Genomic DNA, 26,816 nt, shown 5'->3' on the forward strand with positions numbered 1-26,816 from the left:
ACCCAAATGATCCTGATCAAAAGTTTACATACCCTGGTGATTTTGGACTGATAACATGCACACAAATTGACACAAAGGGGTTTGAATGGCTATTAAAGGTAACCATCCTCACCTGTGATCTGTTTGCTTGTAATTGGTGTGTGTATAAAAGGTCAATGAGTTTCTGGATTCCTGACAGACCCTTGCATCTTTCATCCAGTGCTTCACTGATGTTTCTGGATTCTGAGTCATGGAGAAAGCAAAAGAATTGCCAAAGGATCTGCGGGAAAATTTAGTTGAACTGTATAAAACAGGAAAGGGATATAAAAAGATATCCAAGGAATCGAGAATGCCAATCAGCAGTGTTCAAACTCTAATCAAGAAGTGGAAAATGAGGGGTTCTGATGAAACCAAACCATAGTCAGGTAGACCAGCTAAAATTTCAGCCACAACTGCTAGGAAAATTGTTCAGGATGCAAAGAAAAAGCCACAAATAACTTCAGGTGAAATACAGAACTCTCTGAAAACATGTGGTGTGACTGTTTCAAGTTGCACAATAAGTAGGCACTTGAAAAAAATGGGCTGCATGGTCGAGTCGCCAGAAGAAAGCCATTACTACGCAAATGCCACAAAGTATCCCACTTACAATACACCAAACAGCACTGAGACCAGCCTCAAACCTTCTGGCACAAAGTCATTTGGAGTGTTGAGACCAAAATTTAGCTTTTTAACCACAACCATAAATGCTACATTTGGAGAGGAGTCAACAAGGCCTATGATGAAAGGTACACCATTCCTACTGTGAAACACGGAGGTGGATCGCTGATGTTTTGGGGATGTGTGAGCTACAAAGGCACAGGAAATTTGGTCAGAATTGATGGCAAGATGAATGCATGCATGCATGGGATGTACTTGGACATTCCAACATGACAATGATCCTAAACACAAGGCCAAGTCAAATTGTCATTGGCTACAGCAGAATAAAGTGAAGGGTCTGGAGTGGCCGCCTCAGTCTCCTGACCTCAATATCATTGAGCCACTCTGGGGAGATCTCAAATGTGCAGTTCATGCAAGACAGCCCAGGAATTTACAGGAACTGGAGGCTTTTTGCAAGGAAGAATGGGCAGCTTTACCATCTGAAAAGATAAAGAGCCTCATCCAAAAATACCAACCACAAAAGACTTCAAGCTGTCATTGATGTTAAATGGGGCAATACATAGTATTAAGAACTGGGGTATGTAAACTTTTTTACAGGGTCATTTGGGTAGTTTCTGTTGTCATTATGACAACAGAGTTGATTTGATAATAAATGGCTTCAGCCAAACACTAATCATGAGTGAAAGAAAAGTTTTTGTATTATCATCCATATTGTCTGAAAAATGGCCAAGAAATAATAAGATCTGCCAGGGTATGTAAACTTATGAGCACAACTGTACATAAAGAAATAAAAGATGATCATTGTACGTACCCCTGTCAGTGTCAAATAGTTTGTCTCATACCTGTAACTGCAGGAGAGATTTTCTGTTGAAAAATAAAAAACTTAGTGGCTGCAGATACTCAATGTGAATAATCAGCGCAAAATAAATTAGTGTAAAATTGGTGTACAAAAATTATAATAAATTAATACTAACTAACTGCATAAATACATACACACACCTGGTCAAAACTAATCACAAATTTTGAAAACTCAAAGCAAAACAATATATATTATATATATATATATATAATGTTAATATTCATGATTGCTGCCACCACTTACCAAAAGGTGCTCACCTATAACTTTGCATCAAATAAAAATATCACATCAAGTGTAGCGCAATCTAATGTGCATAGTCCCAATACAATTATAAAAATTTACTGTCGTGCAATATTCAATCGTGTTAAACAGTCCTATAATCCAGTGACTTCAGTGACCTCCAACTAATGCCCGCTCACCTCCAAGCAGTGGCCCCGACAATAGAGCCTCAAATGCCTGTAATTATGTCCCTCTGAATCTAAATGGGAGGGTCTTCATCTGGATGTACTTGGACCCAAATGGACTCCTCTGCCGATATCCATCAATCATGTATACCCAGAAAATAAAGAGAAACCATAGTGCTCTCTATTTCAAACAATTTATTGTACTAAAACCAGGGATAAAAATACTCACATAGAAATGTGAAAATAAAATACATCATCAGCTCTCCCTGCTGACTAAATAACATGGAAATTCCTGAACAGAGGTTCCCTCCACCTGTACGAGTTACGCTTCCAAATAAGCTTCCTCAGCAAGTGGTTCACAAGATGAAAATAGAAGAAAGAAAGTCTAGAAAAGGAAACTAATACAGGCATCACATCTAAGAAATGGAAAGCTGCAATTGAAAATGTTGTAACTTCATAAATTCATAATTACACACACTGTATTGCACAATGCCAGCTGCAGCACTGTTGCTCTCTCTTTGTGAGGCTCGGTGACAGCTGAAGCTGGTAGGTTTGTATGAAGACAAACCCATATGACCACCATCTGTATGGGTGTAATGGTGATGAAACGCTTATATGAATGAAATTAAACAATTAAATGAATTCTAGCCGCAACCCTCCTGTGAGATATAAACACAGTCACATACTATTCAAAACACATACCCAAGACAATGTCATTGTGTGACAAAATACGTAGGGTGGAGCAACGTGCTGACATCATTGCGTTCATAGATACCCAGAAGTGTGGGTTGCTTGTGTATCGCCAGCTGGTGAGAGTTATACTAAAGCTTTTTTACAACTATTTTGATCATCACGTGGATGTCCTTCACCTCTGGGTCTGAGTAGATTTTATTTAAGCGGCATCGAAGGGTCCTGGTTCGGTGTGTAGCCACAAGCATTGTTGACCTTTTATTATAGCAGGTATCATTGAGCTGGTAGTTGGGTATTCTGTCTGGATACAGGTGGTGGTGCTCCAGATAAGATCTCATGCTTGGTAAAGGATGGTGGCTATGTTGCAGAGGTAATGACAAGGATTCCTACATTCTACTACTTTCACTTTTTTGGACTCTATAATTTTCACTTTTTTGGACTTTATTTCATTGGGATGACATACGGTATATTATTTGTATCATATGGGTGCACTTTATTACTTATTCAGCACAACCCTGTAGTTGTTTTGAACAGCTCATGTATTTAATCTCTGTTCCAAAGTAGAATGTAGGACCAGACGGTTACACTGCTCTTTTTTAAACAATATTTTTCAACCTCCTCACCCCCCATTTATGGACACTTTTTAACTTTTTGAACTGGGCGCTGTTTCATGGATGGTGTGTTGTTGAACTGTGTTACTGAGTTCTCACTAAAGTTTCATTACCTGTTCCATGTCTGGTCTGACGTTTATCCAAAGGGGTACTTGAATGTACATGGTGTATCTTAAAGAATAGGGCCTGTAACACACACATGGGGATGAAGATGAGGAACTAGTGACCCACCAAGCAAGGGTTAACCCAGGGCTTGACACAATTGCTTTGAATCTAGGAGCCAGCTAAAAAAGTTAGCAGCCAGTTTTTTTGACGGACAGGGCTTTATTTTTGGCGACAGAGATGGCCAACTGTTGATCTAAAGGGGGTCACTGATAAAAGGAGATATAATAGGGGGTCTCTAAGGGGGGGGGTGCTAATATGTAGAGACTCTAATCTAATGGGGGGTCTTTAGGGGGGGTGCTAATATAAAGGGACTCAAATCTAATGGGGGTCTGGAAGGGGGCGTGCTGATATAAGGTCGCTCTGATATATTGGGAGGTCTCTATGAGGGTGATGCTGATATAGGGGGACACTAACCTAATGGGAGGGTACTGACTTTTGATCAGCAGTAGTCAGCATCCCCCTTAGAGACCCCCATTAGCTCACAGTCCCCTTATCTCAGTGCCCCTCCCTATTAGAGGCCTCATTAGGTCAGAAAGACCCCCCTTTTATCAGTGTCCCTGCCCATACATTGCCTTACCAGCGGGACTCAGGACCAGCTCCAGTAAGTGTCTGAAACTGGGAGCCGGAGTTGAGGGGTGGAGCTGTGAGGTGGAGCGGCTGCGATTCTAGGGCTATTTTCCTCCCCTCCAGTGTGTGCAGCGTGTCATTGGTTGCTTGTACACCCGGCTGTCCCAGCAATCAATGATTGGAATGCAAATGAGATCACTGAGGCGTGGGGGGGGGGGCACAGCTGATAGGAGTGGAGCCCAGTGCTAAAAGTTGGTACAGCTGTCTTGTGGACCCCCCTCCACAATGGCAGAACTCCAGGGCCTGGTCGCAAGTGCAAACGTTGCGACTCTGGTAGTTCCACCGTTGGTTGCAGCTGAATTGCCTGCCCGGCACCCAGAGCTGCATGTCCGCATCAGGTGGTGGGAGTTGCTCACGCCTGGTGCCAGCGGTGTATGGGCTGGCAAAAACACAGGTGCCAGGATGCATTTATTGGTCGACATGGCGACCTGGTGTCTGGAATTTGACGAGCCCTTGGTTAACCACACAGAGTCGTTAGTCGGAAGCCCTGTTTAACATGTTGTTGCTATGGTTAACCAAGACTGGTGGGAATGCTATACTGTAGCAGCCAACTAGTGGGAGAGTGGTACTGGGAATGGTTGACGGGTCCTCTGGTTAGCTGGGGGGTCAGTGCTCTGACTCCCTCCCTAGGGATCAGTGCCCCACTGCATTCAGGACCGATCTCGCGGCACGGAGACTCCATGGAGCTATCTACAGGTATGGGAGTGCACGCATGGAGATCTGCAATCAGTGCATGATGGGGTCTCTGATACACTACTGGGAGTGAGGTGACAGGGTAGCTGAGCTGGTGGAGCAGGACACAGGCTCCGCGGTTTCTCCCTCAAAATGCTACATTCGGAAGATAAAGCATACAGTGTCAGTGTCACAGTGTCTTACAGCAAAGAGCCTCAAGTTTATTGTGTAACTTTGCAAGGTGAATAGCTCACTTTTAAACATCGGGTGCCACCTTAATGATTATATTTGCATGACCATGGTCTCTCCTTGTCTCGGGCATAAGTGAGCATGTTCACAAAGTGGTCCCCATCTACAGGGCGAGCAGGCATGTGTTTAGTGTTCCATGTTTCTGCTTTAAGCTGCCTTATTTCAGCATGGGCCCGCACTACACAGAGGCAACATATGAACTCTCAGGATATTGGTAAGGGTGAACTATCTCAAATGGCAAACACTGGACAATATTAAGAAATGGTGATTACCAGGACCGGTGCAAGGATTTTTGTCTACACAAAGGTGCATTTTGCTGCCCCTCTCAACTGTCCTACCTCAACCTGCCAGTTATGTGGTGGGCGGTGTGAAGGATCTAATGCTGCATTTAAAATTTTATTCAAATTGCCTCAGAACAGAATGTATTATGGGGGAGGGGGGGCAGGTTCATTCACTCCTCACACTCCCTCACTGTCTACAGCCGTGCCGGTACCTCCTGCAAGTTGTGCCTGTAATGTGATGGGGCACAACGTGAAGTATGTCAGCACAGAACACAATTTACTATGTATAGTCATTATTAAATACAGTGCATAATTGGTACCGATCACTTACTGTGTTCATTCCTTGCTCTCTATCCTGAAGTCAACAGGGGGGCCCAGGCAGCCGGGGGTTAGAGGATGGTGCTCAGAGAGGGTGATCGGTACAGTGAGAGGGTGGGGGCAGTTACAGGAACTGATCCCCTGTGTGTCTCTTCCTGCAGCAGCTGAAAGCTGGTGGGAGGGAGGGAGAGGAGAAGAGGAGAAACCAGCTTTCAGCTGCTGCAGGGAGAGACACAGGGGGATCTGTTCTGCCTCCAGCAGGATTTATTAAAGCAATTGTTATCAAAAAAAGAAAAAAAAAATGGATCCTGTTCCCTTAAAGCATGTTATACAGCACAGTGCTTGTGCTGTGTAATTTAGCCCCTTGTATAACCTAAAATACCTGGCTGATCCTGCCTGGTTCTGCCCTCTCCTCTGTAAACCAACCACGGTTTATCATGGCTGCTGAGCCCTGACACCGTGGTCAATTTACGTGCCTCCCTCATCCACAGCTCTGCTCTGTCCTCCTCTCCCCCCTTCCCTGCCTGTCAACTCATGACAGTGCCACTCTGCTCCCCCCTCCTGCTGCAAAAATAACTATAGTATATTCATGCCATCCCCTCTGTTAAATAAGGATATGTGTCCCAGTGTCTGTGCTATGTAAAAAAGATGCCGATTTCTACCTTATTTCAGAGCGTCTCCTGGCGCTCACGTGACCGTTCTGCTCTCTCTCTCCTCTCTCCTCCCCGCCTGACGTCAGCAGGAGTTCTCAACCCCTCCCCCCACTGGAGCTGTCAGTCTGGGAGAGGAGAGAGGTGAGGGGTCATGTGAGCACCGGGAAACGCACAAACGCTGGGGCACATATCGTTATTTAACAGAGAATGGCATGAATATACTATAGTGGGTTAAAGGAGTTGTAAAGTCGGAAGGTTTTTTATCTTAATGCATTCTATGCATTAAGATAAAAAGCTTTCTGTGTGCAGCAGCCCCCCCCCCCCCCCACAGGCACCCCTAATACTTACCTGTAGCCCCTCTATCCAGCAATGTCCACGAGTGCTTCAGCCGTCTGGGACTCTCTCTCCTGAGTTACAGCAGCGGCACCATTGGCTCCTGTCAATCAAACTCAGTTAGCCAATCACCCGAGCAGCAGCTCCATGTCTGAATGGATACACAGAGCTGCAGCTCGGCTCGGGTGCCCCTACAGCAAACTACTTGCTGTGGGGGCACTCAACAGGAGGGAGGGGCCAGGAGCTCCAGCCAGAGACCTGAGAGGAGGAGGATCCGGGCTGCCCTGTGCAAAACCAACTACACAGAGGTGGTAAGTATGACATGTTTGTTATTTTAATAGAAAAGAAATGATACTTTACAATCACTTTAACAACCACTTTAAGTTGTTTTGCCTGCAATGTCAGATTGAACCACAAGATAGAGCCGGTGGTAAATTTACAGTTTTGCAGAAACTAGAAACTATTCAGCTTTAACAAAAATTCCCATCATTCCTCAGTGTAAGGAAAAGAAAAAGGTGCATCCTGGAAGCTCAGGCTCCATCTTAGAGACTGAAAGAAGGAATCAGTTATCAGAGAACATGTTGAATTAAAAACTTGCATCTGTTTGCATCCCTTAAACTCAGCATTGCTGGTGAGAATTACTTATCGCCATCTACAGCCTAGCTTTCATTGTATTTTCTGTATGTTTCATATTTTGCCTTCTCCCGCTGCACTGTTCACCCCATCTCCTGTTCACATCTAATTCCTCCGCTGCCTGGGCCCCCCTGCTGGCCCGATACAGGAGTAACGGTGCTACCCCCTTATCAGCAGCCCTATCCGAATCAAGTGGCTGAGAATTCAGATTTCATTGCCCCCTTTTCCTGGAACCCTAAGGCGGCTGCTTAGGCAGCCTTATGCTGTCTTATGCCCTGGTGACTACCTGAAGAGCCAAATCACAGCTGTACATTGCAGCTAAGTGTTTTACCATACGTTACAGCATGCACATTACATAGTTACATAGTTACATAGTAGTTGAGGTTGAATAAAGACAATAGTCCATCCAGTTCAACCTGTGTAGGTGTGAATAATTTCCCATACCCCTGAATGTTTTGATCCTTGAGATGTACGTCCAAGAGTCTTTAAAATGTAGCCATACTCTCCGCAGTTACTACCATTTGTGGTAGAGAGTTCCACAATCTTATAGCCCTTACTGTAAAAAAACCCCTGCGTAGCCTTAGGTTAAACCACTTCTCCTCTAATTGCATTGTATGGCCTCATGTCCTCTTGCATCCTTTGCCACTGAACAGTTTTTTTCTATACTGAGATCACCGTTGAGGTATTTGTAAATCGCTATCATGTCCCCTCTCACGCATCTCTTTTCCAGGGGGAAAAAAATCAAGCGCTTGTAAGCGCTCTTCATAATTAAGGTCCTCCAATCCCCTAATTACTTTAGTTGCCCTTCTCTAGACTCTCTCCAGCTCCAACACATCCCTTCTGAGGACTGGCGACCAGAACTGGACAGAATACTCCAGATGTGGTCGGACCTGAGTTTTATAAAGTGGTAGGATACATTAATGCACAAAATACCATGTGGTCCAAAAGGCCACACCTAGCCAGTACACCACTACACAAGAGCACAGATAAAAAATGTCTGTGAGTTATGGTGCAGGTTAGCTAAAATGTCCATTGCAGTGCATTGGCCAAAGGAAAAGACAGGGCAGGGGCATTTGCCCCCAGGGCCAGTACTAATAAGATATGTTGGGCTGATGACCCTTAGTGAGGATACGTCACCAATCAAAGTAGGACCTGCAGTTGGTGACACATGCTGGGTTTTATATAGCTACTCGCTCCCTGTTCAAACCTGTGGTCACAGCATCTGTTAGAGAGAAGACTTCAAACACTAATTTCCTTTCTGGATCCAAAATGTCATGTGACCAAATACCAATAGTCCCAAAGGAAGCTAATATTGAAAAATGTGTGAAGGAATGTCACAATATGTGCGTCAGGAACAACTATTTTTTTGCATGATCACCAATTAAAGAGCCATGGTAAACTAAAACTCTCCCTTTATACAGTATAAAGGGGCTAAATGGGTGTATCCCCCCCCCCCCCTAATTGCCAAATTTTTCCAGGACTCCCCTGGTTTTGCAGCCCAGGGAGAACAAGTTGACTGTTTCACAGGAACGCATGTTTATCTGTGAAATGTTGCATGTGAACACACGTTGAAAAACCACAACGGTGTAAATCTGGGCTGAAAGTGGGAGGTGTATGAAAAAAAGTGTTTCTACTTAGCCCTGTTTGTGGCATGTTACAGATATAGAATGTCCCATTTACACATATTTTGTAACATTTTTCAATCATTTACGTGGACACTACGGATGAGTCTGTGTATCTAACCTTGTCACAAATAGCTCAAAGGAGCACAGGACAGCAGATTACACAATTTGGCACTAGTAAACTATAATAATTGTAACAGCATGGGCTCTACATTATGCGTACCACATTCTCTAGTTATTAGAATATATATGGTAGGACAAAGCAAGCCGACCCAAATGATACAACTGTAACTGTATACAGAATGTTAATCATATAATAAACAAAACACATAAAAACACTAATTAAAATGCCTCCATCATACAGGTATCCCTCTCTAATGCTCATTAATACTTCATATGTCAGTCTCATGTAATCAATAAATCACATTTCGTTGCAGCTATACACTTTTTTTTAATTGTGTATAGTCGTTTTCAAGTTTTTATTTTACTTTTTTCACTTTTTTTCTTTCCCTTTTAACCACTTAAGCCCCGGAGGATTTGGCTGCTAAAAGACCAGGGGGTATTTTGCGATTCGGCACTGCGTGACTTTAACGGACGATTGCGCGGTCGTGCGATGCTGTACCTAAACGAATTTTATGTCCTTTTTTCCCACAAACAGAGCTTTCCTTTGGTGGTATTTGATCACCTGTGCGATTTTTTTGATCACGCGCTATAAACAAAAAAAGAGCGTCAATTTTGCAAAAATAACAATATTTTTCAAATTTTTTTATATGAAATTCCCCCCCAAAAAAAAAAGTAAAAATCAAAATTTTTTAACATTTTCGGCCAATTTGTTTTATGCTACATATGTTTGGTAAAAAAAAATTGCAAAAAGTGTATTTTAATTGGTTTGCGCAAAAGTTATTGCGTTTACTAACAAAGGGAAAGATTTTTGTCATTTTTGTTGTTTTTTTTTTTAACGCGTAATGGCGGCGATCTGCGATTTTTTTGCGGTACTGCGACATTGGGGCGGACAGATCGGACCCTTGACTGACATTTTTGACACTTTTGGGGTTACCAGTGACATTTCTACAGTAATCAGTGCTATATATATGCACTGTTACTGTAAAAATACACTGGTAGTGAAGGTGTTAACTTTATTTGAGAGGGAGGGGCTGTGTGTGCCCCTAGGGACGTGATTCTAACTGTGATTGGCTGTGGCTTGAGCTGTAGTTACACTGATCAACGGTCCTACATAGTAGAACCGTATGATCAGGGTTTCTACACAGGCGAGAATGACAGGTGGCTTGTTTACACTAGCTGCCTGCCTTTCTCCCTCTCCCCGACGATCGCAGAGTGAGCGGCGGACATCGGGTCCGCCAGTCACACGCGCGGGGGGGTCCGTGACCGTGCGGGAGCGGGAGCGTGCCGCCGGCGGCGCGCGCTCGCTCCCCAGAGCCTCACAGGCTAGTGACGTTAATATACGTCACTTTGCCTGTGAGGGGCTGACTGCCGCAGTAAATCTACTGACGGCAGTCGGCAAGTGGATAAAACCCTAAAGTGGTTTTAAAAGCTCAATGTTTTTTTTACCATTATGTTTTTGTTTTTTTTGCATGAAGGTAATAAACCTTTTGTGTGCAATAGACCCCCCCCCCCTGAATACTCACCTGAGCTCCCTCTCGATCCAGGGATGTGAGAGCTGAATTTCACTCATTCCTCATTGGCTGACAGCAGCTGGAGCCATTGGCTCTTGCTACTGTCAATCACCACCAGTAAGCCAATGAGCGAGAGTGGGGGACGGGGCCAAGCTGTGGCTCTATGTGTCCTATAGACACAGAGCGGGTCTCGGGAGCGAGCATGGGACTGAAAAGAGGGGTATCAAGGCTGCTCTGTGCAAAACCACTGCACAGAGCAGGTAAGTATGAGGTGTTTGTTAATATTTGTTTGAAAATGAACCTTTAATCTCACTTTAAGTAAAGCTGCACAAATCCAGACTAGTTGGACAGAGCTATACAGTGCCTTGAAAAAGTATTCATACCCCTTGAAATTTTCCACATTTTTGTTAAATGGAAGCAAAATGATAAATGGTTGTCAAATTTTTTTTACAAATAAATATCGGAAAAGTGTGGCGTGCATTTGTATTCTGCCCCCTTTACACTGATACCCTTAACTAAAATCTACTGGAACCAATTGCCTTCAGAGGTCACCTAATTAGTAAATAGAGTCCACCTGTGTGTAATTTAATCTCAGTATAAATATAACACTATAAGGGTCCTTTCACACGAACGATCCGATCAGATCCGCCTGTCAGTTTTTTAGGTGGATCTGATCGGATCCTCCATGCATCCCTATGGGGCAGTGGATGTCAGCGGAGACATCTCCGCTGCCACCCGCTGCCATCCGCATCCGATCCTGTCCGTGAAATCCGGACGGATGGAAACCCTATTTTCCATCCGTCCTGGGGATTGGATCAGATGGGATCGGATGATAGCCGACAGGCGGTCCACTCTCATCCGATTCCCCCATAAAGATTCATGGGGCTCTGACACCTCCCTTTCCGCACACAGAGCGGAGAGGGAGCTGTCACCTGCCTGCTCAGCGGGGATCGGCGGATCGATCCCCCGCTGAGCAGCACAGATCCGCCTACGGAGGCGGACCGTGTGAAAGAAGCCTTAATGTCTGAGAACATTAGTGAACAAACAGCATCATGAAGGCCAAGAAACACACCAGACAGGTCAGGGATAAAGTTGTGGAGAAGTTTAAAGCAGGGTTAGGTTATAAAAAAAATATTCCAAGCTTTGAACATCTCACGGAGCACTGTTCAATCCATCATCTGAAAATGGAAAGAGTATGACACAACTGCAAACCTACTAAGACATGGCCATCCACCTAAACTGACAGGCCAGGCAAGGACAGCAATAATGTCCCATGGTAACTCTGGAGGAGCTGCGGAGATCCACAGCTCAGGCGGGAGAATCTGTCCACAGGACAACTATTAGTCACGCGCTCCACAAATCTGACCTTTATGGAAGAGTGGCAAGAAAGCCATAAGAAGTTTTATGTACAGTTTGCGAGAAGCCATGTGGGGACACAGCAAACATGAGAAAGAAGGTGCTCTGGTCAGATGAGACCAAAATTGAACATTTCAGTCTAAAAGCAAAAGCACTAGGTGTGTCGGAAAACTAACACTGCGCATTACCATGAACACACCACCCCCACTGTGAAACATGGTGGTGGCAGCATCATGTTGTGGAGATGCTTTTCTTCAGCAGGGACAGGGAAGCTGGTCAGAGTTGATGTGAAGATGGATGGAGCCAAATAAAGGGCAATCATAGAAGAAAACCTGTTAGAGTCTGCAAAAGACTTGAGACTGGGGCGGAGGTTCATTTTCCAGCAGGACAAGGACCCTAAACATACAGCCAGAGCTACAATGGAATGGTTTAGATCAAAGCCAATTTCTGTGTTAGAATGGCCCAGTCAAAGTCCAGACCTAAATCCAATTGAGAATCTGTGATAAGACTTGAAAATTGCTGCTCACAGACGCTCTTCGTCCAATCTGACAGAGCTTGAGCTATTTTGTAAAGAAGAAAGGGCCAAAATGTCACTCTCTAGATGTGCAAAGCTGGTAGAGACATACCCATAAAGACTTGCAGCTGTAATTGCAGGGAAAGGAGGTTCTACAAAATATTGACTCGGGGGGTGAATACAAATGCACACCACACTTTTCAGATATTTATTTGTAAAAGATTTTGAAAACCATTTATAATTTTCCTTCCACTTCACAATGTGCCACTTTGTGTTGGTCTATCACATAAAACCCCAATAAAATACATTTTCGTTTTTGGTTGTACCGTGACAAAATGTGGAAAATGGGTATTAATATTTTTTCAAGATGCATTCAAATGCATATCACCTAAATGGCAAAATTCTAACAAAACTGCCTGATTTAACACAAAATTTCAAGGTAATAATCTCTCACATTTGCTCATTCCTAGTGATTGATAATCCCAAACATGCCCATGCAATATAGAAGACACCTGTACTAGTGCGTATTCAGCCTGATTTCTCCAACTATTTCACCCTGACAGTCAAAATACTGAACCTGACATATTTCAGGGGCCAAGAATGATCCCATAAGTAAGATTACACATTATTATGAGGACCAAGAAAGGGAGCAGAACTGACCAAGAAAAGAACAAAAAAACTTGTGCGCGGTTGATATTTTAGAAACAAGATTCAAATAACAAATTATGCAAATATGTTTTAATGTTTCTGAGTTTCTCATCTGGAACAATTAAATAAGACCTAAACTGGGAAAGTTATTTCCAAAAAATGTCAAGGGCAAAAGACTAGTCACCTATAGGGATGGGATCAGGCATGTTCAGATAGTAGTCCCAACCCAACTGAGCAATCCCGCCAGGAAGCCGTCACTGCACACCGCCAATCATAAGCACCCTAGTCAGGTCGTGTGTATGTGCAGCTACGAGAAATGCCTCACTGCCTTTGATTGGCGATGTGCAGTGACGGCTTCCTGGGGGGGGGGGGATTGCTCAGGTGGGTTGGGACTACGATCCGAACATGCCTGAGCCCATCCCTAGTCAACAGTATTGTCTGTAGACTCTATGCAGCTTTTTATTTTTTTTTTGGAGGCCATCCTGCTTTCTCATTAGAGCTGATGACTGGTAGAGAAAGAAAAAAAGAAGCAGCGGGAAAGGTGAAGGAAACACAGATTAACAGGATCAATAAAATTTAAAACCAGGGAGATCCTTGCACTGCAGGTCCTTATGTAGAGCTTTCTATCCTCAAGGTGAAGCAGCACAGTGACATCATTAAAAGAGAAGTATGACCAATGCTCTTGTCAGGAACCGATGTGAACAGAAATGTGTGGACTGCCACAAAGAATTTTAGGCACAAATATAATGTAAAAGAATATAATTTATTAAAAAATAAGTGAACAACATAAATGTAAACACACCTCCAATATACCAAAACCGTGTAAAACAAACCAGAAAACCAAATAGTGACACAAAATGAACAACTGCCCAAACCACGTGTAGACAGCCAGCAGGGAATGCAAACTGTAGTCGTAACAGAGCCAGGGTCATACGCGGGACATCAAGCAGTGGGAGCGGGGAGCAAGACAGGAGAGGGAGAGGGTAACAGGAGATGGGGAGAGCAGAGGGAGCTGGGAGCAAGACAGGAGAGGGAGAGGGTAACAGGAGATGGGGAGAGCAGAGGGAGTGGGGAGCAAGACAGGAGAGGGAGAGGGTAACAGGAGATGGGGAGAGCAGAGGGAGCTGGGAGCAAGACAGGAGAGGGAGAGGGTAACAGGAGATGGAGAGAGAAGAGGGAGCGGGGAGCAAGACAGGACAGGGAGAGGGTAACAGGAGATGGAGAGAGCAGAGGGAGCGGGGAGCAAGACAGGACAGGGAGAGGGTAACAGGAGATGGGGAGAGCAGAGGGAGCTGGGAGCAAGACAGGAGAGGGAGAGGGTAACAGGAGATGGAGAGAGCAGAGGGAGCGGGGAGCAAGACAGGACAGGGAGAGGGTAACAGGAGATGGGGAGAGCAGAGGGAGCTGGGAGCAAGACAGGAGAGGGAGAGGGTAACAGGAGATGGGGAGAGCAGAGGGAGCTGGGAGCAAGACAGGACAGGGAGAGGGTAACAGGAGATGGGGAGAGCAGAGGGAGCTGGGAGCAAGACAGGAGAGGGAGAGGGTAACAGGAGATGGAGAGAGAAGAGGGAGCGGGGAGCAAGACAGGACAGGGAGAGGGTAACAGGAGATGGGGAGAGCAGAGGAAGCTGGGAGCAAGACAGGAGAGGGGGAGGGTAACAGGAGATGGAGAGAGCAGAGGGAGCGGGGAGCAAGACAGGAGAGGGAGAGGGTAACAGGAGATGGGGACAGCAGAGGGAGCTGGGAGCAAGACAGGACAGGGAGAGGGTAACAGGAGATGGGGAGAGCAGAGGGAGCTGGGAGCAAGACAGGAGAGGGAGAGGGTAACAGGAGATGGAGAGAGCAGAGGGAGCGGGGAGCAAGACAGGACAGGGAGAGGGTAACAGGAGATGGGGAGAGCAGAGGGAGCTGGGAGCAAGACAGGACAGGGAGAGGGTAACAGGAGACGGAGGAGCAGGTGGGAAGGGATCAGGGTCCAGGAACATGAAGCAGGGCACAGGAACACTGGAACGCAGGTCGGGGCACATGGAGACAGAACACCAAGACAGGAATGAAGAGCACAGGCAGGGCTTAAAGGGATTGTAAAGGCAGAAGGTTTTTTTCATTTCAATGGTTTTTATTAAAGGTTTTCAGAAGAACATGCAATGAAATAACAAACAGTAAGCAGAAGGGTTTTTTTCATCTTAATGCATTCTAATAAAATAAACCTTCTGTGTGCAGCAGCCCCCCTCAGCCCCCCTAATACTTACCTGAGCCCATCTTTATCCAGCGATGTTGCAGGAGCGTCTCAGCTGCCCGGGACTGCCCTCCTCATTGGCTGAGACAGCAGCGCGGCAGGATTGGCTCCCACTGCTGTCAATCAAAGTCAGTCAGCCAATCAGAAGAGAGAGGGGTCAAGGCCGGGTCAAGGCTCTGTGTCTGAATGGACACAGGGAGCTGTGATTCGGCTCGGGCACTCAATGGGAGGGATAGGCCAGGAGCGCCAAGGAGGGGTCCGAGAAGAGGATGATCCGGGCTGCTCTGTGCAAAACCAACTGCACAGAGGAGGTAAGTATAACATTTGTTATTTAAAAAAAAAAAAAAAACAAGACTTTACAATCACATTAAATACACATCCTGCAACAAGCTTCAGGTGGTGTCTGATTACATGAGATGATCTTCTGGCTGCTGAGAGACACCTGCTGGTGAACATCGGAACTGCAGCCTATGGATCTGGGAGCCACAGTGCCACCAGCAGGTGAGCCCTTTCCTGACAGCTCTTTTGGCCATACTTCTCATGTGCAACTTATGTCATGTACATTTACTTGTGCTCTCCTGCATCCTAGAAAACCTAGAATCAGCCAACAGTGGGCTAAAGCCTCAGAGCCAGGCCAGACTGTAATTCTGACAATAATGTCAGGATCCACCCAGATGCCTTACAGGCAGTTGGCTCAGCCTCTCTGCACGCCGCTAAGAGCCTAAGCTAGACACTCCAACCCCCTCCCCAACTCGGCGTTCCATTGAGTGCTGGAGAAACAGAGCAGAGAGCCAGGGACTGACAGTTCATTGAAGACTGAGAACTCAACTGAGTAATCAATGGTCCTGTGATTGCTCAGTTCTCAAGCTAAGAGCTAGTGAGGGACAGCTTGCAGCATCACACTGATGCTGCAGCAGGTAGGTAAGTATGTGTGTTTATTTTTTTCCCACACTTCTCCTTTGAATCTCTGATCTCCTGGAACTAGCAGTCAGTCAAAAAAACAAGCATATTTCTGTGCCCGGATGTCACAGATGTTCATAATCTGTACAAATCAATGACAGACTGTGGCTGTGGGCTGGAAACCGCTGGTTACATGCAGATGAAGGGGCAGATGAATGGCCCTGAATGCAAACTGTGTGGGTCAAGGGGTGCACATCTGTCCCTGTACTCAAGCAAATGCTCAGATGTGCAGTTACCAGCATACAGCGGCAGTCGGCAGCCGATCATTCATTTGTACAGGTAGCTTTTATGATGTGCAGCCCTCTGCACTTGTGAGAGTGAGCCCTTAGACATACCTCTTTTAAGATGGTAACAAGGGACACCTTTTAGCAAAAGTTTGCAGGGGTTGGACACACACCCTGCCACGCCCCCTTTAAGGAGGATTATTTAAAAAAAAAAAATATTAGTAAAAGCTACAAGTGTTTTTTTTTTTTAACCACTACTATTCCTTTATTCTGGCTCTTGAAATTTACAAATGCAGCAATTTTGAATTTGGGTGAAAGGTTTAGCACTGTGAAACTTTTTTTTGAAAGATAAAAAGTGCATTTTATTTACAACTATATAGAGCAGATCAAAATGAGGGACAAATGAGGAGGAAAGAGGGACTTTGTTCCAAATCAGGGACAGTTTGGAGCTATGCCTTAGATCAGGGGTCTCCAAACTTTCTAAACAAAGGGCCAGTTTACTGTCATTCAGACTTCATGAAGGCCAGACTATGGCCATTGGGAGTAGAAAAGGTCCCAACGTCACTGGGGAAAAAATAATGCCCCATCGTTTGTTTCTAAGGGAGTAATTGCTCCCCATCACTGGTGTCAGTGGGAGGAACTGTGCCCCACCATTGATGTCATTGGGCCCTATTGTTGGTATCATTGATGTCATTGGGCCCTATTATTGGTATCATTGGGAGAAATTGTGTCCCATCGTTGGTGTCATTGTGAGAAATTGTGTCCCATTGTTGGTGTCATTGGGAGGAATTGTGTCCTATTGTTGGTGTCATTGGAAGGAATTGTGCCCCATCCTTGATGTCATTGGGTCTCATTGTTGGTGTCATTGGGAGAAATTGTGATCCAGTATTGGTGTCATTGGGAGAAAATGGGAATTGTGCCCTATTGTTGGTACCACTGGATGCAATAGTGCTCCAAGGACTGGATAAAAGCAAGCAAAGGGCTGCATTTGACTCCTGGGCCACAGTTTGGCGACCCCTGGCTTAGATGATCCCACACTGCAGGTATACAGCTATGAGGCTACAGAAAGGCCTCAGCACAGGTTGTACATTTCTATTCCTTGCAGGAATAATTTAAGATAAAAAGGTCAATTTTTTAGGGTACTGCCTAGTTCACATTAAACATTTCTAGATGTCCCTGTAACATTGCAGATTTTTAAAATTTTGAGATCAGGCCCATTTTAATTATGTAGCGGGTGCCTTGCATCTCCCGCACCATGCCAAGCTGACCGAGGCTCTCACTGAGGGAGAAAGAGCCTGTCAGTGCCTGCGGGGGATTCTTCCCCCTCCTTCTCCTCATAAGACAGTGACTCTGTGTTGTTCTGCTCCCTCCCACAGCATTCTCATTGGCAGGGAGAAGGGAGCCCCTTAGCGGCAATGCACAACACATTCTGGGGCATGTAGTCTTCACCTGCAATGTCTCCATAAAGTTATGTTATGACAGAACTACATTTCCCAGGGTTCTTTGAAAGGAGGAGGAGAAGAGGCATCCATTTTGGCTGGTAGGAGTTCAGTTCTTCATGAGGCACAGAAGATACTGGATGCAAGATAGAGGGAGAGCTGTTATCTTCCCACTTGACCCGTCGATGTGCTCAAGACGACCAGCCTGATTAAAGGAGGATCCCGGGTGCATGTCTGGAGGCACCTGCATCGGCTGAGAGAATCGTTCCAGGGCGAGATGACCAGTCGGGTCGCCTGAGAAGACAGTCTGTTCCAGAACATTCGCTGGGGATATCACTGCAGGATTGGTGAGAGGGCACCTACCCAAATCCCTCCTAAACAAAGCCCTGAACTACTGCTTTTATTTCTGCATTGCTCTATCAGGAGAATCTATGATGCTGACACATGCTGCGCAACAGTAATAGTGCTTGTCTGATTTAATTGAAGATCCCTCACACAATTCAAGCGCTTTTATCTATCAAATCTTCTCTGGATGTACTCTGTTCTTTCATCAAAGAAGGTCATCAAGTGCATCACCCTCAAGTCATTTAACCTCTGCAGGACCCTGTCTATATTTGGGACTTTAGATACTACACGTATGGGTTTATTCAATGCATTGGATAGGGTACTGTGTTCAGGTTGGTTATTTGGGACTGTGGTGCTGCGGTGGAGATGGGAGAGTACTGACTCAGGAATAAAGTCATTCCTCTGCCCTCCTCCTGCCTGGATTCATATAGTCCATTCTAAGTGAGTCATTATACACTATTTAAAGTTGTATGACTGTGTGAGTTTATCTCTGCTCTTAAAGCAGTCCTCCGAGAGCAGAGGGAGTTGATTTGAAGTGTCTTTGATAACTTTTATTTTTCTTAAAAAGTACTTTTCCATATTGTGGTCGCCGCCACAGGAGTGGACTTAGTAGCAGGCTTAGTAAAGAATTTCATGGCTGAATCCCTATAGCTCTCCTTCTGAGGACCACGCTGCGGCTGGGCGCCATCTTGGGCCTGGGACTCCGGCGCCGAACGGCCGGAATTCTGCCCCTTAGACATCGGGCAGCGAGAGGAGACGACTCACCGAGGGATCCGGGTATGCAGGAGGTGTCAGAGCCGCTATTCCGGGCAAGATCGCGGTCGGATCGGGTGTCCGGCAGGATGATTGAACAGGATCCCCGGCGGAGCGAGAGCTGAACACGTCCAGCTACATACGCTGCTCGGCCACGCCCCCCTACTTTTCCATATTGTGTTGTTATCACATATTCTGATCTTTATAACTAATTTTTCTTGTCGTTAAGGGAGTTTCAGTAAAAGTAATTTTTGTGTTCACTACAACCTGTGTCCATTTTCTTCTGTTGCTATACTCTTCCAGGCGTGCCAGAGGGGTTGAGTCTGTTCTTGGGGTTGAGAAGGCAGAGTGAAGTACCAACAATATTCAAGCGGCTCCTGCGGGGGTAGCGCTACAATTAAATCATGGAAGTCAGAGAAAGTTTAAAAGTCATTCCACTATGGCTAGGAAAGTAAACTGTTAAAGGTCGATTGTGGGATTCCATTGGTTATAAATATGTGTAGCACCCTCCTAGGTAGGTGCTAGTTAGGGAGCATAGTTTGCTTCATCTTCTTATCAGGGGAGCAGCAGGTAAACTATAGTTTGCTCCATCTGCTTATCAGGGGAGCCTGATCAGTAGTTAGGCCTGTTGCATGTGTCCATGTGTGATTCACTTGGTCTGAGGGAGTGTCCCCACTGTGTCCAATAGGGGAGCCTGTTGGACAGTGGAGGAAACCCAGCCAGTGACACACAGGCTTTGTAACTATCCCAGTGGGTTGGCACAAACAGTGGTGCATCCTGGGATATGTTATAAAAGCCAAGGGCACATGTGAAAGAGTGTCTTTGGGTGGGAAGCCAGGTCCCAGGAGGAGGGTGATGGCTGTCTCTCCTCCTGTTGGTGTGGAAGATGGTCACAGGCGGTCGGCCTAGTGAGCCAGAGGTGTGGAGCTGAGCCAGAAGTCCAGTGGATGCTGACAAGGGAGTTGGAGGCAGAGCGACCCAGAGAAAAACAGTGTCTGTGAGTACCGGGAAGCTTGCCAGGGGTCTGCCCAGGAAGGGGACCACTCAGTGGACAGGAGGTCAGCACACACAGCAAGTGAGAAAGGGGGTGCCAAGTTAGACCCTGAAAAGTAACCTAAACAAGAGTTCATATTCTTTATCTTCACTTCAGTGGCAAAGTGAAGCAGCGGCCTTGCCGCACACTACAGTTAGTTGTCCTCAGGATTGTGTATCGTTCAAGTTGGAGTATCCCACTCATCCCTTCTCCTATCCCAGTTCTAAATAAAACACAAAAAAAAAAACAAATACCCGGGACTATTTATTGACTGAACCAAGAACTTTAAATGTTATTTGTCTTTTATCAGTTGCTAAGGGTAACCCAGGGGAATCCAGAAGTTACAATTCTCAGCAGCTTTCTAGGGGGCAGTGCTACATATGCTTAAACAATGTAGGCTATGTGGGACTTTAGGTGAGACACCAGCAGGTAATGCCCAGCGTCTCCATCCCTGTATCAGAAAAAACGAAAGTTGAAGGATTAAAAGAGGTGCATGGAAGTCAGCCAGCCCCCAGTCTAATGTACTCACCCTCCAGTCTGCCACCAACCAAGTAGACCTGTCTCATGATATAAATAAAGAACAGGGGTTTCGTTGACACGCATTTGCAAACGCATGTGTAAGCTGCAGGAACACTACACGGCACGCTGTTTTACCTGCAGTCCTAACACTTTCTAATTTGAGTGTCTCCACAATGGAAGCACATGGCTGCTAATGGATGGATGGGGAACAGCTGGAAGGGAGACAGCCCAAACTTCCCCTAACCCACCCCCATCCATGACTGGTCTATTGTATCAAAACTCAAATAGCCAAGTTATAGCGATGGTACAAACTGGAAAGGACCAGCTGAGAAGCATTACACCTCCATCCCCTTGGCAGATGCATTATAAAACACAGATTGGGACTTTATATGAGGCATTAGCCTGTAAAGCAAAGTGCCTCCATCCCTAATTTTATAAAATATTTGGGACTTTACATGAGACAAGCAGGTCATGCTATTGGTCTCCATCCCTGTATATGAAAAAACTGAGGTCAAATCAGACTGCATACACCAAAAACGCACGAAAATTGCACGGTGGGACTTTATATAAGGCACCAGCCTGTAGGCAAGGCGCCTCCATCCCTGGTTACATAAACAATGTAGGCTATGTGGGACTTTAGGTGAGACACCAGTAGGTAATGCCCAGTGTCTCCATCCCTGTATCAGAAAAAACGAAAGTTGAAGGATTAAAAGAGGTGCATGGAAGTCAGCCAGCCCCCAGTCTGATGTACTCACCCTCCAGTCTGCCACCAACCAAGTAGACCCGTCTCATGATATAAATAAAGAACAGGGGTTTAGTTGACATGCATTTTCAAACGCATGTGTAAGCTGCAGGGCCACTACACGGACCCTGTTTTACCTGCAGTCCTAACACTTTCTAATTTGAGTGTCTCCACAATGGAAGCACATGGCTGCTAATGGATGGATGGGGAACAGGTGGGAGGGAGACAGCCCAAACCTCCCCCAGCCCACCCCCATCCATTACTGGTCTATTGTATTAAAACTCAAATAGCCAAGTTATAGCGATGGTACAAACTGGAAAGGAGCCAATGCCACATATAAAGTCCCAATCTGTGTTTTATACTGCATCCGCCAAGGGGATGGAGGTGTAATGCTTCTCAGCTGGTCCTTTCCAGTTTGGGGGAGGTTTGGTCTGTCTCCCTCCCACCTGTTCCCCATCCATCCATTAGCAGCCATGTGCTTCCATTGTGGAGACACTCAAATTAGAAAGTGTTAGGACTGCAGGTAAAACAGGGTCCGTGTAGTGGCCCTGCAGCTTACACATGCGTTTTGCAAATGCGTGTCAACTAAACCCCTGTTCTTTATTTATATCATGAGACAGGTCTACTTGGTTGGTGGCAGACTGGAGGGTGAGTACATCAGACTGGGGGCTGGCTGACTTCCATGCACCTCTTTAAATCCTTCAACTTTCGTTTTTTTTGTGCTACATATGCTAATTTCCTGGAAGTCTTGGTGATCCAATGGCTTGCATGTTTTCTGAGTCGCTGGCCTGGAACAAGTACACAGATTATGAGTTCTTCTTGTTGCATACATGTTTTGGATCAGAGACTCAGAAAGTCACTTGGTCAGCTTAAAAAAGGGCTGATAAACTTTTCAGAATGTCAGGGCAACAACAATTAGTTAGGTTTAAAACCAGGGACATTTCCAGATAGAAAATGTTTCAGGAACAAATCTTGAAAGCAAGAAACTGTCTAGAAATCAGGGAGAGTTGGCAAATCTGAAAAATAATAAAGTCACTGAAAAGCAGTTTATCATTGCTATCAGAGTTTTCCAAAGAGCAGTAGTAAAATGATCCCAGCGTGTGTTGATCGGGTGTTGTGCTAATAATAGCTAATCTTTCGGAAGCCAGGATAGTGACATCAGCAGATGAGTGGCAGAAACTGTGACCAAGGAGTCACTCATTCCTTCTCCTTGCATTGCTAGCATTCCTGATCCTTCATGACACGAGCCGCCAGTTGACAATGAGGGAAGAATGATGTCATCACGTTTTGTAACAAACTCATTCGACCTGCCAAGAGGAAGTGATCCTGCAGAATACCTTTATAAGGCTTTTCTAGTTCACCTGTAGCAAGACGGGAATTTCTTTCTATGGGCCTGATTGAGACAATGAAGCTTAGCACATAACCATCAATGGAAGAAAAATATTTTATCTCTTTAACCACTTTAAGACCGGAAGGATTTGACCCCTTAATGACCAGGCCCTATTTTGCGATTGGGCACTGCGTTACTTTAACGGACGGTTGTGCGACACTGTACCCAAATGAAATTTACGTCCTTTTTTTCCCACAAATAGGGCTTTCTTTTGGTGGTATTTGATCACCTGTGCAATTTTTATTTTTTGCGCTATAAACAAAAAATGTGCGACAATTTTGAAAAAAATATATATATATATTTTTCACATTCTGCTATATGACATTCCCAAAAAAAATTTAAAAATCACATTTTTTTAACATTTTAGGCCATTTTGTTTTCTGCTACATATTTTTGGTAAAAAAAAAAAAAATTGCAATAAGTGTATTTTGATTGTTTTGTGCAAAAGTTATCGCGTTTACTAACTATGGGAAAGATTTATGTCATTTTTATTGTTTTTTTTTTCTTTTTTTATACTAGTAATGGCGGCGATCTGCGATTTTTTTCAGAACTGCAACATTGCGGCAGACAGATCGGACCCCTAACTGACATTTTTTACACTTTTAGGGGTACCAGTGACCTTACTACAGATGCATGCTAAAAATATGCACTGTTACTGTAATAATGACACTGCCAGGGAAGGGGTTAACAATATAGGTGATCAAGGGGTTAAATGTGACCCTAGAGGAGTGATTCTAACTGTGGGGGGCGTGGCTTCTGAGATGACCATAGAGACATGTAATCCTATATAGAAGGATCACGTGAGCTCTGTGATCATCCCAGGGAGAAGGACGGTCGGCTGTGTTTACAACATCCAACCGTTCTTCTCTCAGCTGGGAGCGATCACAGGTGTCAGGCGGCAATCGGAGCTGCCTGACCCACACACCGGCTTCCCCGCTGCCGAGTGGAGGCGGGAGCACGCCGCCGGCAGCGCCCGCTCGCCCCCTAGCTTCCCACGTGCGACCGACGTAGACCTATGACGGTTTGCGCAGGAGAGCCACCCTGCCACAGTAAAAAGACGGCGGGTGGTCGGGAAGTGGTTAACCTAAAAGGTTAAATATATTTCTGAGAAAAAAAATGACTAACAGTAGAACTTTGGAAAAAACAATAACACACAACACTCTTGGTACATGTTGGCCATATATATGGATGTTAGGGGTTGTTAAAGTGATTGTAAAGTCTCATTTTTTTCTATTAAAACAACAAACATGTTATATTTACCTGCTCTGTGTATAGTTTTGCACAGAGCAGCCCGGATCCTCATCTTTCTGGCTGAAGCTCCTACCCCCCCCCCACCTCTTGAGTGCCCCCACAGCAAGCAGCTTGCTATGGGGGCACCCGAGCCAAGCTGCAGCTCCATGTATCCATTCAGACACAAGGCCACAATTCAGCCCCGCCTCCTCTCTCTTCTTATTTGCTGAGTTTTATTGACAGCAACGGGAGACATTTGTGGACATTGCTGGATCAAGAGGAACATCAGGTAAGTATTTGGGGGGGGGGGATGGAAAGGAAACGTTGGTAATCTTTTAAGGGGTACATTGTGTATCCTGATCTCTCTTTGATTGTTGGATTTCCCAAGTTAAAGTGGTTGTAACCCTCAGACATGAAATATGAACAAAGCATATCCTTCTATGGTGTGTACTTGTCTCAATTAGGAGCATAAGTGTCTGCTGCTTCGTTCCTCTCTATCAGCATTAACTATGATTATTATTATTATTATTATTATTATTATAAAGGATTTATATAGCACCAACAGTTTACGCAGCGCTTTACAATATAAAAGGGAGTCAATACAGTTACAATACAATAAAATACAAGAGGTTTAAGAGGGCCCTGCTCAGAAAAACTTACAATAATAGATCACTCCTGACAAATTTTTGTAGACTGTCTTTTACAGTTTCTGAGCAGGAAAATCCCTCACGCACAATGTGTAATTTATACTCTTCATTTACAGTAACAGCAAACAGGCCAGTACTTGCACGTTCTAACAAAGTCAAATTCTTTTGCCTAAGCACGGGCTTTGTGGCAATCACTGTAAAAAGAAAATCCTATGTAAATCAGCTGAGAAATTCCAGACAGCAGGAAATTTTGGAAAAGTAAAACACGTGGACACACCTATTACTGTAAGAGATACTGATAACAGAAAATAACAGAGATGGAGAGTTTTGTCCTTTTTGAATGCAGGACAGCATGGGGGAAATGTGGCAAACATCACCAGACACTAAGAATTCATTAAAATTTCCAACCACCTAAAGAAAGATTTTTTTTCGTACAGCCTTGTCTTTACATAATGATCTCTGCCCTCTATGGAAATAAAGGGCAAAATCAACAAACATCAAAGATGGAATAAGGCTGGCCATACACTGCACAATTTTCCCATCAACACAGCCAGTGCTGACAGGGGGAACTGTCTTCACCCGACAAAGAGGGCGGGTGGAAGACAGTGAATATTGCTAGCGGCTATAGCAGCTGCTAGCGATAATTACAAGAGAATCTGGCAGGCTGGTTGTACCCAAGTTGACCAGTACATTCAGCCTGCCCATAACAATTCAGCAGGAACAGGCCGAAATTTGAACCGTGCATGGCCGGCCTAAGGCAGAATGGGGCCCCCAAGCAAGATAGCAGCTTTGGCCTCTTATCTCTTCAACTGACATTGATAAGGACTGCAGTAGGCTCAGAGAAGCAAACTCATCTGCATTGTCCATATTGGCAAGGCCCCTTCAGACACCAAATGCCCACAAGTCCATCTTTCTTTGTTTAGTGACAGGCAGGTGCACAGCTTTGACCATTTGTGCTATCCAACTAGCTAATTGCAGATGCATGAAGGCTGTTGGCTTGTTGCTGGGCCCCCTAGACATCCACTGGACCTAAGGCTCCTGCCTAGGTTGCCACGTAGATAATCCTGCTTAGTAGAATAGATCACCAAACTTCTTATTCTAACCAGCAAACGAAGCAACTGTGTGAGGAGGCCAATTCAGTTTTACCCTAAAATGAATCATGTACAATCCAAATGCAAACAGGGATTTTAAACAGGACTACAGTTCCCGGCAATATGATTCTGCTCTGTACAACAAGATTCCTTGGCTTAGAAAGGATCTACCATTTATGTGTCTAACAATCAGTCAGCTGATTCTCCAAAGGTCGGTAGAAAGTGCAAAACTGATCATAATAAAAGTGAGCAGAAATTTGCCAACTGATTGACAGTAGACAGTACCTATCAGTGGCGGCTGGTGCATATGGGGCATAGGGGCGCCACACCCCCCCCCCCCCCCCATCCATGCGACCGGCCCCCTAATCTACATGTGGGGCGCTGGGCGCATGGACTTCAATGGGGATTTTTTCTTTTTTTTTTAGCCATGTGATTAGAGCCAGAGGCTCTAATAGGCTAAAAAAAGGGCCCACCCAGTTGGGTGACAATAGCAATAATAATGAAAATTCGCTATTGTCAGACGGATCCTCCTCCTGGCCAATCAGGAAGCAGGTTCTGAGACCCGTTTCCCAAATGGCCAAAAGGAGAAGGCATGCCATTGGGCAGGCAGGAGGAGACGCAGAAGAAGCCGCCGCCGTTCGCCTGCTGCAGATGGGTGAGTGAGCCGGGGGGTCCTGTACTGTACTGTCAAGTCATGCTATGCTGTGGGTCCTGTACTGTAACGCTGTGTGTATTGTGTGCGGCCTGGTGTGGTCCGGGGGGGGGGGTGTATGGTGCGGTCCGTATGCCGCCCCCCGGCCCATGGAGCACCAGCTAGCTGCCACTGGTACCTATAATAGACACTTAGTAGACACCTGTAAGTACTGTACTGTAAAATTATCAAACTGGCCCCAGGACTAAATTGGTGGCTGGACTTTTTCTTTAACAGTTATCTCAAGTGCCCTGGGACTCTGAAACCCTGGCATTCTGGTATGCAAATTCTGACACTTCCTAGAGGTTTTGAGGGTTGGTTTACACCTTTCTATTAACCTGTAAGACTACTTATAATAGTAATGAGACAATAAGAATCAAAGTCCCTTACCTTTAAGAAAAGGGAGCCCTGGCTGCTGGAAACAGTTCTGGTATGAACAATAGTTCCAGCCTCTTTCCTTCGCCCCTGTACAGCCTAGTTTTTTTTTTTTGCTTGATAGGCCATTAACTAGATAGGGATGGGAAAGACTGAGGCAGTGGGAGTCTGACCAACCATCAAGAAAGTTGCATCTCCTGCACATCCAAGTCTAGAAAAAAATCCCCCCTGCACAT

Source organism: Pelophylax lessonae, assembly GCF_965119305.1.
Source record: "Pelophylax lessonae genome assembly, chromosome: 1".
Classification (NCBI taxonomy): domain Eukaryota; kingdom Metazoa; phylum Chordata; class Amphibia; order Anura; family Ranidae; genus Pelophylax; species Pelophylax lessonae.